Source organism: Lissotriton helveticus, chromosome 2_1, assembly GCF_964261635.1.
Source record: "Lissotriton helveticus chromosome 2_1, aLisHel1.1, whole genome shotgun sequence".
NCBI lineage: Eukaryota > Metazoa > Chordata > Amphibia > Caudata > Salamandridae > Lissotriton > Lissotriton helveticus.
This window is the reverse complement of record NC_136059.1, coordinates 329,122,487-329,139,032: the sequence shown is the minus strand read 5'-3', so window position 1 is coordinate 329,139,032 and position 16,546 is coordinate 329,122,487.

Below are 16,546 nucleotides of genomic sequence, written 5' to 3'. Positions count from 1 at the left end.
ATATTCGTAGTATTCACGAGGACTGGAAACTAGCATACTAAAGGTGGACACAACTGGAATTGCGTCATTAATCGGACATGGGGAATAACATATGCATATTGGTCATGCACACATAACATATGATGGATGAGGCGTAGGGACACAGAACATGGCAAAATTTACTTTTCCACATTCCCTCCTTGTCACTACGTTTCCATCAGGAAACATCAATTTTCATGATACCATCTATCATTTCATACAGTACCATTTGCTCGTCTCGAATTGTCTTGGAACGAGATTTAGAACGGGGCTTGGGACTAGGAATACAAGAGGTAGCACACATGCTGCAAATCGCAGGGCCACATTGTATACAGAGGCAGCAGCTAAATATGATCGCTACTGCAATACCTAGAAAGGACAGGACTTTCCATCCCCAGGCGGAAATTATATTCCAGAACCAACCGGACCATGTCCAGGTGCCTGGATCTTGGTGTAACAGATGGGCAATTTTATGGAGTCTGGTTATAGCTGAATAAACAGACGGCGCGTTATTTGGAATGAAAATGCAGCAACTAGATCCGATTACTCTACAGGCCCCGCCCCTATCGGCCAGTATGACGTCAAGGACGAGACGATTTTGCAAAACGACAAATCTCATAGCAGATTGTTCTTCGGTTAAGTTACCTAGAGCAGAGGCAGTCTCATTTACTACAGCTTCAAGGGTTCTTGTTAACCTACGGATCAGTTTACTATTCTGGACAGGTCCTACAAAGAAGAAGAAACCTTTATTGAAATCTGTATACTGTTCTAGAGTAGTTTCAGTATAATCGACAATTGGGGACTCCCTTCTATGTCTAATGTGTACTAGATGTGTGTTTCTGTGATAATCAGATGGGGCTAGGAAAACAGGTGGCAGTAGGAAGGCAATATAACAGGTTCCCTCCCAATCGAGGGGCAGACGGACATATGCAGTTTGACCACAAATAAAATAAGAATGACGTGAAGCTTTGAAAACAGATTTCCCACTGTCACTATACTTGACAATAGTAGTACATTTACTATGTCCTACATGTATAGAACCATAAGTACGGACACATAATTCACCTTTGACTGGTAGTACTGAAATAGCAGGTAAGTCTGGAGTAGTATCAGACTGAACATTCAGGACCATGAAATTCGACGAATAATTACCTAAATTATACACTTCATTCTCTAGATCTAAACCTGTTCTGTGGGGGAGACCTTGCTTGTCTGAAAAACATGTACTGTTAAGAAAAGACATATCTGTTGAGGATGACGTTAACGTGGACCATGCTCCACATGAACCATTATGTGAGAATGGATAAGGAAAGAGTGGCAGAACTCCTTTCGGTGTCTGGAAAGGGGGGAGTCGACCACACACCCAACAATTAGTGGCATTGCTGGTCTGGTGTGAATAATGTAACATACGGATAAATGAGTTGTTGCGCATAGCGAGGCGGTATGAACATTCGTGAGGAGGCAGATCACTAAACGTGTGCTCTACTGTAGCATTAGCAGACATATTTACATGAGGAACTGGAAAATACAGATAGAACGCATAGCTGGTGCAGGAAATCAAAATGCTGATGAATAATACGAAACTCAGAAAAACGATACATTGAATTGAACTTCGACTGACTCTCTCACTATGGGGGTCTATTTTATACATGTCAGAAACAGTCTAACCGTTTCACCTAGGGGAGGACTTATACAATCAAACTGACTGACTTATTTTACTAGACCTGAGCTTTAACTTATACTCCTGTTGCGGAGTTTTCTCTAACAAGGGAGGGGTTGTAATAATGTCTTGTGCGGGACAGTCCTTGAGAGCAATATTCTGGCAGTCCTTCAAATCCTGGGAAATGTTTTTAGAAACGGATTTCAATCCTTTGAAAAGTTTAATATGAGAAAGGTGGATCCATCCTTTTCTGCCTTCCAACTTGACGGCAGTACGGGTGGTCAAGAGGACCTGACGTGGCTCCTTCCAACGTGGTTCCAGCGGACTTGATCTGTCGAAATTTCTGATCATCACCAAGGAGCCTGGAACGATCTCGTGCGGTGCCACCTCGGTATTGTCTGGAAATGCGGCGGCAACCTGTGAACGACATGAGTTGAGGGCAGACATCAAGGAAGCTAGGTAATCTGTCAGCATATTACATGAAACATCGGTAATACTTCGGGGTCTAGGAGTACCCCACATGTTAGGGGGGCGGCCGAATACGACCTCATACGGGGACAGACCTGATCTGGAATGTGCGACCATGCGCATATAAAACAAAGCGACTGGCAGAGCTACTAGCCAGTCCACACCTTTTTCTTTACAAATTTTGGCAATACGGATTTTCAGGGTCTGATTATGTCTCTCGACCAGACCGGCTGCTTCAGGATGGCGTACACAATGGAACTTCCACTGGTACCCTAACAAAAGGGAAACGTGCTTCATGAGTTCGGATGAGAATGGCTGACCGTTATCAGAATATACGACTCTAGGGAGTCCGTATCTAGGGAAGAATTCACGAACCAACTGTTTGGCAGTGGTCGCGGCTGTGTAATCTGGGACTGGATATGCTTCTGTCCACCTGGACAAAGCGCATACTACTACAAGGACATACTTGAAACCTCGACATCGCTCCATCTGAATATAATCCATCTGGAGGACCTCAAAAGGGTGGTCAGGGGGCTGGAAACCACCTTGTTCCACCGGGACACTTTTACCTGGATTAAACTGACAACATATCATACAGGTACGGACTTTCTGCTTGGCTGCAGCTCGTAAATGCTTGTTGAACCAAATGTTCTGAATACTGTCTAACATAGCTTTTTCTCCTAAATGTGCTGGACTATGTGCGGTATTAATAATGACTTGAACCATAGAGTCGGGGAGAAACCATGTGGCTCTACCCTTTGTTAACCATCCTTGATCTGTCTGGACCCCTCCTTGTTCATACCATTTCTTGATTTCATCGGGAGTAGCATGTAACTGGATATCTATGACATCTTGAGTAGGGTCCTTAACTGTCATACATGTAGTCGGATCTGGAGTATGTGTTAGGTTAACTGGAATGTCTAGAGTCTGTGCTGTAAGCTTGGCTGTGCGGTCTGCTAGATCATTACCTTGGGAAATAATGTCAGTAACTTTCGTATGTGCTTTGCATTTCATGATAGCAATAGATGTCGGTAAATGTATGGCATCTAACAGGGCTTGAATAAGGAGACCATACTGAATCTTGGTTCCATGAGAAGTCATGAAACCTCTCTCCTGCCAGAGCACTCCGAAGTCGTGTACAACTCCGAATGCGTAACGTGAATCTGTGTAAACATTAACTTTCAGGTTCTTGGCATGTATACAGGCTTGTGTCAGAGCGACTAGCTCTGCTGCTTGAGCGGACAGGGTATCAATACGGTGTGTTTCAATAACTTCGGTGTCAGTAGTTACTGCATATGCTGCGACTAGTTCTCCTGTACTAGTTCTCATACATGAACCATCCACATAAAGTGTCAGGTCGGGATCTGGTAACGGAATATCTGTCAGGTCTTGTCTTGGCTTTGTCGTAATGTTAACTACTTCCACACAATCATGTGGGTCTGGATTTGAATCAACTGATGGTAACAGTGTAGCAGGATTCAGGACGTTGCAGCGTCTAATGTCTATGTGTGGCTGGAACAGTGTCAATTCATAACCTGTTAAACGTGCAATTGTCAAGTGCTGTGTTTGTGTTCGGTTTAAAAGAACTTCTACTGAATGTGGGACTTGTACTGTCAGGGAGTGTCCTAAAACTATGGAATCACTTTGTCTGATAGCTAGAGCTGTGGCTGCAACTGACTTGAGGCACGCAGGCAACGCCTGGGCGACTGGATCTAATGTGCTCGAAAAATAAGCACAGGGCTTGTATTGTCCTGCTTGATCTTGTGTGAGAACAGATAATGCTGTACCTTCGCGTTCAGTGACGAAAAGTGTAAAAGGCTTACTGTAGTTCGGTGTAGCTAGAACTGGAGCTTGACATAGGGCTTTCTTTAACTCATTGAAACTAAGTGTATGGTCAGATGTCCAAGGGAGGACAGTCGATACGGCTGACTCCTGTGTCGTTAACTGTATCAGTGGCTTGGCTAGAAATGCATACTGGGGAATCCATTGTCTACAATAAGAAGTAAGGCCGATAAAGGCACGTACCTCCTTCTGGGTTCTGGGCTGGGGAAGACTCGCTATTAACTGGATACGGTCTGGTGTCAACTGCCTACCCCTCTTGGACAGCAAGTGTCCTAAGTATACCACTTGCTGAACACAGAATTGAAGCTTCGAAGGTGACACCTTGTGCCCCATCTCGGCTAGAAAGTACAGGACTGTAAGGGATGCTCGCTCGCAGGCACGTTCAGAACGGGCTGTGATCAGTAGATCATCGACATACTGGAGCAGGGCAGTGTCAGTTGGCATGTGAATGTTGTCTAGTTGTCTCTTGAGTGCTTGACTGTAAATACTAGGACTTTCTGTGAAACCTTGAGGAGCGCGTGTAAACATATAGCTCCTTCCATTTAAACAAAATCCGAAAAGAAACTGGCTATCTGGATGAATCGGAACACTAAAAAATGCATTCTTGAGGTCTATGACAGTGAAAAACATGGCTTCGTAATCAATGGCTGTTAACAGGGAAGAGATGTCTGGGACAACTGGGTACTGAGGAATAATACATTTATTAAGCTCTCGTAAATCAATCACTAATCGATATACTGGGGGTGCATTCGGATCAGTACGTTTCATGACTGGAATGATCGGAGAATTGCATACATTGGAGTCAGTTTCTACAACTACTCCTTGAACAATGAGCTCGTCAATAATTTTGGATAAGGCTGCTACAGCCTCAGGTGGCAATCTGTACTGTCTGATTCGGGGTAACACTACACCTGGCTTGAGAGTCACACGATAGGGTGTGATTTGCATATAACCTACATCAGTTGGACCTTGCGCCCATAAATGCTGTGGAACATTAGACAATCTTGAATCAAAATCTCGTAATACATAGTGACCCTTAAAGTCACGTAGGAACAGACGTATTCCCTCTGGGGAACAGCAAATAACTGCACCTAATTCTTTCAGTGTCTTAATGCCTAATAGGTTTTCTGGACATGACTTAGTAAGTAACAGATCAGTAGTACGGGACAATGGACCTACTTCTAGAGTGACTGGCTTGGATATCTCATTAACTATTGGCTTTCCTGAAAATCCAAGGGAAACATTTCTTGAGCCTGAGAGCGGAGCCCCTGGAACTTCGGCATGACTAATTGTGGTCCTACTTGCCCCTGTATCGATCAAAAACTTTCTGTCTTTCCCTAATACTTGACTGTGAACATAGGGACCCTCTTGATCTACAGGTATCTCGATGAGAGGCAAGCCTACCTCCCTCTCTAGGCTGTTTCATGAATATGGCTGGTACTCTGGATACTCAGACTGTGCATACTGGTACATCTGCGATGTAACGTGCTGTGTTGCAGCAATAGGCTGCGGTGCGGAAACTGTCTGTGGTGCATTCTGTGACTGCGGAATCTGTGAAACTTGTTCTTGTCTAGGCGGACGTGGTCTTTCTTTAGTCTTACCAGTAGCTATATTATGTTTCAGAACTGCACACTCGTTTATAAAATGACCTGGCTGTTTACAATAATTGCAGTTCCCTTTAACGGGAGCTGCAGGATGACTGGTTTGATTCGGACCCCTCTTCTGACTGTCTTGAGGAACAGATTGTGCAACTAGCACTTTCATTTTCGTGTCTTTCATACGTTTTCTCTCGTGTTCTTGCTCTTCCCTGATTCTATTCTGGTGATACTGGAGCATCTGGAGCATCTGGGACGGGGTATTTGCTTGCCAGGTGCTTTCGACTTTCAAAACTCGGTTTTTAATTTGTGGGCTTGAATTCTCGACTAATTTAGTAACGAAAAGATGAGGGTATGACTCACTACTTGTCTTGAGACCACTGTTGATACTGAAACATTTCTCAAATCTAGAATAAAAATCACTAATATCTTCATCTTGTTTCTGTTTACAGGCTGAGATTGCATCCCAGTCTTCTTTTCTCGTTGTCAATAATCTGGGTAAAACTTGAATCAATAATTCTGGTAATTCTTTACATTTATCTCCAAGACCAGTACCTGGTACTCGTGCCTTGTCTTCAGCTTCTAGAGCTGCCCAATCGATCTTTTTCTCTCCCACCTCCCATTCCTTTTCCTTTAACTTTTCATACACCCCTGCGGGTAACAGGACCTTTAACATTTTAATGATATCTGGGTAAGTGTATTCTCCCATACGGAGCATGTCTTTTAATTCTCTATGGAACCCTGCTGGATCTTTGTCATGACAGGGAATTAATTTCTTCATTTCAAGAAGTTCCATCTTTGAAATCGGAGTGTATACAAACACTCGTTGCATTTCGCCACCCGCCCCTTGGACTGGGTGGACCTCTCGTAACGGATTCTGTCTGTCTATGTAGAATGGTTTACTTTCTGGGGGTGAGACATGAACAAAATGCGGGTTCAGGAACGTTCTATATTTGTGGCGCTGTTCTAGAATGACACTAATTAAATCGGTACCTAGACCTCTCCATCTATACTGGAGTAACTCGTTCAGGATATCGTGTAACGGGCCTGGATCAGAATGTTGACCCTCATACAGAGTAATAAGGTGTTGGATCATATACATACCCACCAGTCGCTGCTTGGCTGGGGGCAATTTCAGAAACATTTGTGCCACTATTTCGTCTGGAAAAGTGGTAGAATCAGTAATCCATCGGACTGCTGATCGGGCTAGTTCTTGTTCATGCATGGTACTTAATTCACTGTAACCGATTCGTGATTTCAGAATGTGATCGGTAGCTTGAAATACTTGTTCTAGAGAACCTTGTTCTGGTGCTGGATGATGAAAAACAGACTTGTGTTCTAGACGTAAATGACGATCTGGAAATCTAGATTTTCCTACATACGCTATTCTGGCGGAATTCTCGTCTTCCTCTTCAGGATCAGAGATACTTTCTTTCTCGCTTACTTGTGCTGCTTTACGCTGTTCGTGTATCTTTATTATTTCTTTACGGATTTTCTTGTACATACTCTCCATGGCACCGACGGTCTTGTGCTTACCCTCGGCTATATTATCACTCCACCTTGTCAGGATTCTCATTTCGGCGGGATCTTTAGACGGGTAATCTTGTTCTCTTATTAGACAATTGATCAGGAATTTTAATATCATGAGCTGGATCTCGGCTTTCCTTTGAGACATAATCTCGCCAATACTTTCTGGATCATCCCCTGTACGGATGAAACGATATATTCTGTCTAGATCTTCTTTCATATTCGGTAAGGTGACTAGATACTCGGTCACTCTCCTTACACGTAAGGAATATAAAACCATATTATATTCGCCTGGGACTGGATCATAGACACATTCGTTAAGGGTTTGCCTGATTTCTGTAACAGACTGATGTTTGGGCGTGCGCTGTAACGCTTGAGCATGTAATTCGAGTAATGTTAAACGCTTGTGTGGCGGCGGGGTTTGAGGAAGACCTCCTCCTGCGGCCCCTAGACTAGAATCGTCTACTGACATTCTTCGTCCTGGCAGGGTCGGTAATTGTAACGTGGGCTGGACTTGTATGGCGGACTGGGCCGGGGGAGCTGTTAAGGGCACCCCGGTGTCTGAAGGAGCAGGAAGTGCCTGATTTACAGGGACTGGCGGAGCGCGAACAGGATTTGCATATTCTGGGACTGTGTCGTCCAAGTAGGACGAAATAAAAATATCCGCTGCGGTCGGTTTGTGACGTAGCTTGGTCGGAACTAATGGCGGCGGGAAATTACTGGATGCCTCTGGGGTCGCTTTTGGCAAACCTTCGGCAAGAAGAGGATACATACCCTTAATGAGGGCATGCCTCTGTCTGTCTGACTGTTCGGCTTTGACTTGTTCACCTATCTCGATTAATTCTCTTTCTTGGGCTCGTTCCTGGGATTCTCTACTTAACTCTGACTTTCTGACTTCCTTTTCAGTTCTTCTATGAGCTTCCTTACGCCATAACTCGATGGCATCTTTCTGTGACTGTCTGGCTTTCTTTTTCCATAATGCTTCTTCTACTCGCATGATACATTCGGCATCCCATGTACCCGATACGGGCCATCTATACTTTTCTCCTAACTGTTTGGTATACTCTACCCATAAATCTAGATACATTATGGCGCTTATGCCATGTTTCTGATACATAAAATGACCTGGACTGTCCCTGGGCGGGACAGGAACTGCTTCTTCTAATAAACCCTTTCTAGTTTTTAACTGACGTAACTTGGAAAATATAGGCATGACTGAACTGTAATCTGGACACAATACAATACACAATAAAAACACGAAATCACATCGCACTCATACCACAACAGTAAAATACATAAAGAACATTATAAATAACAGTTCGAACAGAATATTACCTGAAATACTGAGAACAGAAATACAAGAATTTTCTCGAGAACGGAACAGACTAGAGTTACTGGATGCACTGCTGTAACAGTACGGAACATACCGGTCCCATAAAGGGACGCATCAAGACCCGTATCCACCTAGGTGAACACTTCGTTTGTGAGTCTGGGCACCACCAATCCACGGACCAGGAGTCAATTTAGATTGGTCCTGTCTAGATACTACCCCAGCAATGGTACTCACCGGGCAGCACGGAACGGAAGGCCTCGGACGGGACTGGACTGCTACGACGACGAACTTCGGACTTCAGTTACAGGTGGGCCTCCGGATACCTCGGACCTTGGACTCTTGGCTTGGGCTCTGGTCGGGACTCGCCGCGTTCCTCCACCGTCTCGTTCGGATGCTGGACCGCCTCCTCCGTCTCCTCCGTGGGCCTGAGGGATACTTGAGCAGAAATATCTGCCACTGCGCAGAAGAGTTCCGTCACGACTGCAGAGGGTCAGGGGGTCGGCGTGGCTTCACCGACGCGTGGGGAAAGGGCAAGTCCCTATTCGGGCGCCATTATGTGGTATATAAATAAATAATACCGGATCTATTTTTGGATGAATGAATGAATAACAGATAGCTCAATAAAATAAGAGTCAAGATTCGAGGTAGTAGGAGTTTCTGCAGGTTTATTACAGCATAAGGACAGGATCAGGACAACCTGCATAGGATGACCCAGCAGCTGCTGGGGCCGGGTCTGGGATGAGCGTGCTAACTTTTAATAACAATACATTGACTTATATACATAGCGCAAACACATAGCATTACATTGCAGTAGGCGTAACAGTGGGTGGAGCAGAAGGCGTGACGCGTAGCAGTCGCGAAAGATAACAGTAAAAAGAGGTGTAACTGGGAGTATACATAGACATGTGATGCAAACGTAACAGAATATGTCATGAATGGGCGGAAACATTGGAGGGGGCTACCTAAGGAGCCGGGACCTCTAACCTAATGGTGCGCGAAAACTGGCAATGACGTGTTACTAGGAGAAGCTGGGGGCTACGAACTCTGTGCTAGGAGCAGAGACTAGAGTCTGGAGGGTCGGAGCGACATGTACCTAAACCCTATCTGGTATCTGATGTTTAGGGAACATGTTGATATAAACTAGAAGTCATGAGGGGAAAAGCTAACTTGATTCCAGGACTGGACCATACATTATTCTACATGTAGTGCGTGATGAGGAATATTAAATGACCATTAATACAGTATTTCTCTAACGTGGAGACGAGAAGACTAGACAATGACGGAAACTATTGATGCAGTTCAGTAGCTTAGGAATGCAGAGGAGGAGGACTGAACTGATAACTGGAACTATAACATACTTTTGGCAGACTCAGAGGCAGAGCCAAGCTGCACCGGGCACTGCGAGGCAGGAAGTAAGTGAAGGGTCGAGGATACAGGTGGGGGCTGTATCGCTCCTCAGCGAGACAGGAGCTGAATCTGATGTCCGGGCCCTTTTGAGGCCTGGAAACGGGGATTTTATAATGGAATAACGTGCACACTGGGAAACGTGGCAACGTAGCTTTACATAGGCCTGATATTCGTAGTATTCACGAGGACTGGAAACTAGCATACTAAAGGTGGACACAACTGGAATTGCGTCATTAATCGGACATGGGGAATAACATATGCATATTGGTCATGCACACATAACATATGATGGATGAGGCGTAGGGACACAGAACATGGCAAAATTTACTTTTCCACAAGTTGCAGAGAAAACTTCCTCAAGTTCAGCCTTTATCAAGGTGTTTTCAGAGGCGGTGAGCAAGCTTCTAGTCTTGTAGTGCAACACTACGGGCCATGGCTGGCTTCCTTGGAAGGCCCCGGTGTGGGCTGCCTTGCTAGAGCCATAGACCAGTCTTGAACAATAACTGACTACTAAGGGCCCAACCTTTATCACCTCTGATTGATAAGCTGATCCAATCATACTGTCTGCTGCTTTTGAACATCGGGTGTCCCTCCATTCATGAGGCACATTTGTGGCATTTTCCCAGGTGCGAAACTTTAATTAACTCCAGACCAGAAGGCACTGACCATCACCCAACAGAAAAGGGGGATAGTTCCTCCTAGCAGAGTTAGTGCAGCTAAACACAGATAAGAGCAAGTGCCTGACACCAGCCCAACTGGCTTCTCCAGGGAATAGGATGGGGCACAGCGGAGCTGGAATGTTCAGCAGAACGTCTTGGTCAACATTACACACAATGGCTCACCTCACAAGCCTCACCTTGTACACTTCTTTGATCTCAAACACACAACCCATGTAGACGAAGGCAACAGGACCACAAGCAAGGGAGACTGCACAGACTTGATCAGGAGGGTGGCTAGTAGCCCACCCTACCTGGAATAAAGGGATACAGATATCACTTGCTATAGATTTATTGCTGCCACCACTGTCAGTATACACAGCCTGGGTAGAGAGGACAGTCGACACGCTCTGCGAAATAGGGGTGCAATATGCATGCCCCCACTTGACATTAGAGCAAAGCTTTGGGGTCTCAGTCTTTTTTCACTGAGGTAGGGATCTAGAAAACATACATTAACTTTTAAGAGACTTGCCTGGAGATCAGCATAAGACAGGGGAAGCCGCTCTCCAGGGAAATGCAGAAGATTTCCCATCTTCAATATTTGTGCCACTCTGAGCCCTTCTTTTCTGACTCACCACAATTGTCTGTCTCCACTGTTCCTCAAAATAATAATTTGGCGTTTTTAATCAGGCTGTCTAGGCATCTGGAAAAAGTAGTGTTCTGATCTATAAGTGTGATTTTTAAGAGCCATAGAAAGGTGAAGGAAGTGGCCACGTCTGGACTGGGAAAAGCAACCAGGCCTGGCAGATTGCTGCTCGACCAGCCCGGGAGCCGGGTACAGTGGGAGTGCTCGTAAGAAGCACAGGTCCTGCTTTTGTTACAGGGGGCCGATATTGCAGCACTGCACAAAACTGGTCCCCAGTAACAAAACCAGCCCCCTCGGGTACAAAACCAGCCCCGCCCCTCCAGTCCACTGGGGAAATGCAAGGTGCCCGAAATGGCCAGTCCGGCCCTGGAAGTGGCCACTTAGTGTCTCTTCCAGGTGAGAAAAAAAAGCACAGACTTTTGCTATACCTGGGAGTCAATTGTGCTTTTGACTTCGCCACGATAATGTGATTGCATTTAAGGAATGAATGATAAAGAAAGTGACATTTTGAAAGGCCATTTGTCTGCTTGTAATGTGACGTGTCACCCAGAATACACATACATATGCAGGATATAATACAGGAGAACGTGCCTTCAATCAGTTCCAACTTTCCTAAACATTATTTTTCAATTAATGTCAAATGTAGATCTGAGAGGAGGTTTTCTCAGGTATTAGGCCTTTTGTGCCAGCTACATGTGCATTCACTGTACATTGTCTTGGGATCTATAGAGTACACTCTCCGGTTCTGGATTCATGATGATAGTAACCTTAATGAGTCTTTTTATCCTGCCCTCATCTCAACATTAGTAGTTACTGTGAAATATCGCTGCTCTTAAGATTTTTATATGAGGTGAAACAGGAGATATATGAGCCTCCTTTTTTGTTAACCCAAATGACAGTGAACTATATTCTGCATTACCTGAGGTGCCACAATGCTATTGGCATAGTATATAAAACCAATTGGCTATATGATCCCTGCATGATATTTTTGATATGGGAGGATTATGTAGCTTACTAGAAATGCATGATAAATAGGCATTCACATGATCATGTATTATAATTTGAAAATATACATACTTGGTTGAAGTTGCATTTTTTTGACTGCACAAAGTAGCAGCATGTGTCTGCAACAGTAATGTATAGCGGGAACTCCTTCTTTCCTTAACATACATGCACCAAGATGATTTAGACCCTTTCGATAAGCAAGCGTCATGCACATCCAATGAATTAGGCAGTTTGTGATAGCAACAAAGCTTGCTCTGGAGACATTGGATCCTATCCTCCATGGTTCTACAATTATTTACTATTGTGCTACGACTGACTTACTCTTGCAATTCAAGAGTGAGCCAGAAATACTAGAAAAGTCACACCTTCTCATAGCAACATCTTTCAGAATCCGTCCCATAATTTTTCTATGCCTAGTATTTCTGAAGGCTGGGTTGACTTTTACTGAGCTAACATTTTAGTCCTAGTGTTAAAAAGACTATATTTGTAGCTCTGTATTAACCAGTGTTGACTACTAGTGACTTACTATTTTACTTCATATCAATGTTATATAAATGACTGAGGGTTTGACAGCTAGAAAACTGACATTTTAGTATTTCTATGATAACTGACAATAAATCTTTGGCTTTTTGGGAAATGGAAACTGTGCTGAAAAACACACCATTATTGCCATTAAAAATAAATGTAAGCTCCCTCTCCCTTTGAAAGGGAAGCCCCAGAAGTAAGACTGTGGGTGCGCGCTCTCTTGAAATGGGCTACGGCAGAAGCTGCTGCTATTACCCCGACCACTTCTACAAACTAGACTGGACGTGGCCATGTAGCACTGATTTGGGATGTTTACATTATGAAGGTGGATGGAAGCCAAAAACGACATCAGACCCCATAACCATGCAACCAGTGGACAGATAAATACAGGATACATATTTGCACAGGAAATATACTAAGCTAAAAGTCAGCACCAATGACCAAGATTGATAAACACATGTGCTGTAGTAGTGAGCCCTGTTCCACCCCCCCTACACACACACACACTCACACTGGCTTGAACTAAGGTGCTTTTGAGTGCTGGGGATTTCTCTTGCTAGCCCACTTATATGTCGTCCAGGGAAGAAAGCACAGGAGGGGAGAGTATGCTTGGCACTGCTGACCTGTTTGGGGGATTTGTAAGTCGGGAGGGTGGATCAAATTTAATTGGTATGATTGTGACATATAATGAGTTAGGTAATGGTTATATGACTGATATTGTTAAAAGCTAATAAAAAAATCCACACAAAAAGTAATTGTGAAAGTTGAGTGCATTAGTGAAGTCAACAGAACTAATAATATAAAGGTTGTGGAAAGAAACATTTCACCAACCTGTACCTCCGCTGTTGAAAATCCTTGGTACAAGATTCTCAAGGCTGTCTGTCCCGCATCAAATAGATTTAGGACAATCATGTTTCTCTTTTATTACCCAGCCATGTACGTATGTTTGCTGTTGGGTAAATATAGCATTATGACAAGGTGCATTCTTCTTAACACGCAATAGTGCTAGAGCGCCCCTCCACCCTGCGCTCCCTCTTCAACATATTGCTGGGGAGAAATGGAAAGTGCAAGTGGTGGGGTGGATCCAGTGCAGCAGACAAGATGTTAAGATTGAAGCATTGCACTACCTATTTTAAAAGCAGGCAGTTGATATAATTGCAAGAGAGCAATGGGGGGGGGGGGGGCAGCTGCTGTACATACGGGCAACAATTAGATAGAAAATGCCATAAAGCATGTCAAAGAAAATCGAGTTGTGTATAAATTATGCCGGTCTAATCCAACCCACATACTTCCATCCACACCACACCACATGCATCCACAACACTCCAAACAACAAACATTTGCAGTGCAAAAGACCTATCTTTTATGAGAGTTTGAGCTATTGGCAATGTAAATGACAATGCCTTTTATTTATGTGTTGTTTTTAAAACAGAGAAATAAAAGGTCTTGTCCTTGACAATGCCAATAGCTTAAACTCTCGCACATACAAGACCTATTGCTATTTGAATAAATAGTGTAATTAAGGCCTACCGAGTCACAACACTCGTAGCAGGGGGTGTCTCCATGGGAGGTTACAAAATGAGGCAAAGCATTACTAAAGAGAGACTACTAAGCCTATTGACTAATAAACAGCCATAGTTTGCAGTGGACAATGACACACACCAATGAAAAATATGGGTGGAGAGTGGACGGAGCTTCGAGTCCCTACCTGAATATAGCATGCTTTGCAGAGTAGCGAATGCGCTGCCCAGGTTAGACCTAAAAGCACATGGGCATGGCATTGTAAATGATTATTTACAATGCCAATAGCTCTAACTTTTCCAAATGCGAGACCTAATGAGGTTAAATAAAAACAAGACATGTTCCTAAAACATGAATGCCAGTGCCCACCTGCACCTGCAACCACCATCCCAAAAAACAAGTCCTGTTACTAAAAAATGAATGCTGGTGCCCACCTGCACCTGCAACCACTGGCCCAAATTAAGCTGGAATAATTAATCAGAAATTCGAGTTGCAACAACTTGGTACTGTGTGACTAACTGGGTTTAGAAAGAGGCACCCAGCTTCTGCCTGAGAGGAGAGTTATCCCAATTCGCAAGTAAAAATTGCCCCTGGAGCAAAATATGAAACTATACATTAAAGACTCTGGTGTGACTCGCAGAGTTAGTTTTCAAGGAGGAAATGTAACTGTGCCTGTAGTGCTTCCACTATGCCTACATGCGGGGCCTAGAAGGCTAGCTTTTGGGTTTCCCAACAGTGTCAGGAAGCGTCAGACAATGCAATGAAATTGTGTGGACCCAATGTTTTGTGAGGTTTCACAAGCAATTGCCTTGTCTACTCCACTTTTCTTTATGCTTCCAACTATACACCATAATATTCCACATGTAGGTGATGGAGAAAATGGTGCAAAATGTAAGCATATGGCCAATATTCAGGGTGAGTGTTAAGGAAAGACTTTTGTAAAAAAAAGTTTACGAAAAGGAAAAAACTTGGATACATTGGCTGTTATTCAACTGGCAATACCAGCTTTCGTATGTGTCCCCACACATGTAACAGGGAACGCTGACATTCTAGGGGGACCTTTATGTTTTGTGCCATGCACGCCAGCCTTGACGTGTTTACAGCAATTTCTTGTCACATGTCACATGCGGTCAATGTTGAACGCATAGCTTATTTTGTTCTTTTTTCTCCGGCGCCTGCGTCTGTTCAGTGGAACCACTTCCGGGAGGTTGCTGGTTTTATTTCAACCACCATTGTGTTTGCCGTATTTACCTCATGCGTGAGGGGCGTGGCCTCCACCCAGGCTTCTGGTAGCTGTAGTTTCAAACCTTATCGAGCAAAGGGAAATCACTTGGCAATGCGTTGGGATCAGCTCATCCAGGGGCGGCTGGTGACATTTTACAGTGGTGAGGCGCACACTGATTTGCGAGTGCGGGCCCCAGGCCACTCAGGCCGGCGGCGGCCCCCCCCCTCCCGACCCACATACACAACACTCAAAGAAATGTATTCACACACGCATAAAGCCGAAAATTGAGAAAGTGAGCATTCACTTTCAGGTGGAGTTGTGCACAATGTTATCTTGACCTTAATGGTCTCATCTTAATTTTTCGAATAAACTTTTTCACTCTGTGTTTGAAATTTCAATCATTTCATTTTATTTTCATTTTCATCACTTTTCCATTGATTTGAATTACTTCATTTGTTGAAAACATTGAAAGGTGTTAGCATTTAACTTCTACCCAATGCATTTCGGGTCGAGATTGACCCTTCCTCGGGGGTCTGTAAGGGAAACAAGGAGTTATATGAGCAACAGCACTTTCGACATATTGACACCGTGAAACAATACATTAATTTCAGCATGAATGTCAAGCAATATATCAGTAACCTGTTACAAATGTCCAAAACATAAGCGTTTCCAAATGCATCTGTTTTTATCAAAGGTCTGCCCAAATTTCAAAACTATTGAATTAAAACATACTCGATTCCGTGATTAAAACGAGCGTTTCCACTTGGCTCGCGCCAAGCTTTCCAAAAACAATGTCAGCATGGTGAAAAATACTCAGTTCAGTAAATAACACAACCATTTCAACCCTCCTCACACTAAACTTTCTGAAAACACTTTTAACGTGGATGACCAAGCGTCTCGATCTCTACTCACAGTTAAATGTCTGGATTTTCGCGCTGTTACCGTTCAACCAATCATTGTGCTAGTTGTGTCAGCAAGCTTAATGATGTCCATGACAACCTTTATGATTGGTTCTCGTCGCGATCACGTGATCGCTATTCGAATCTGTACATATAACTATGTATAACAGTAAATCCTCGCCGGACATCATAGTGAATGTAATCTAACATGCAATATGG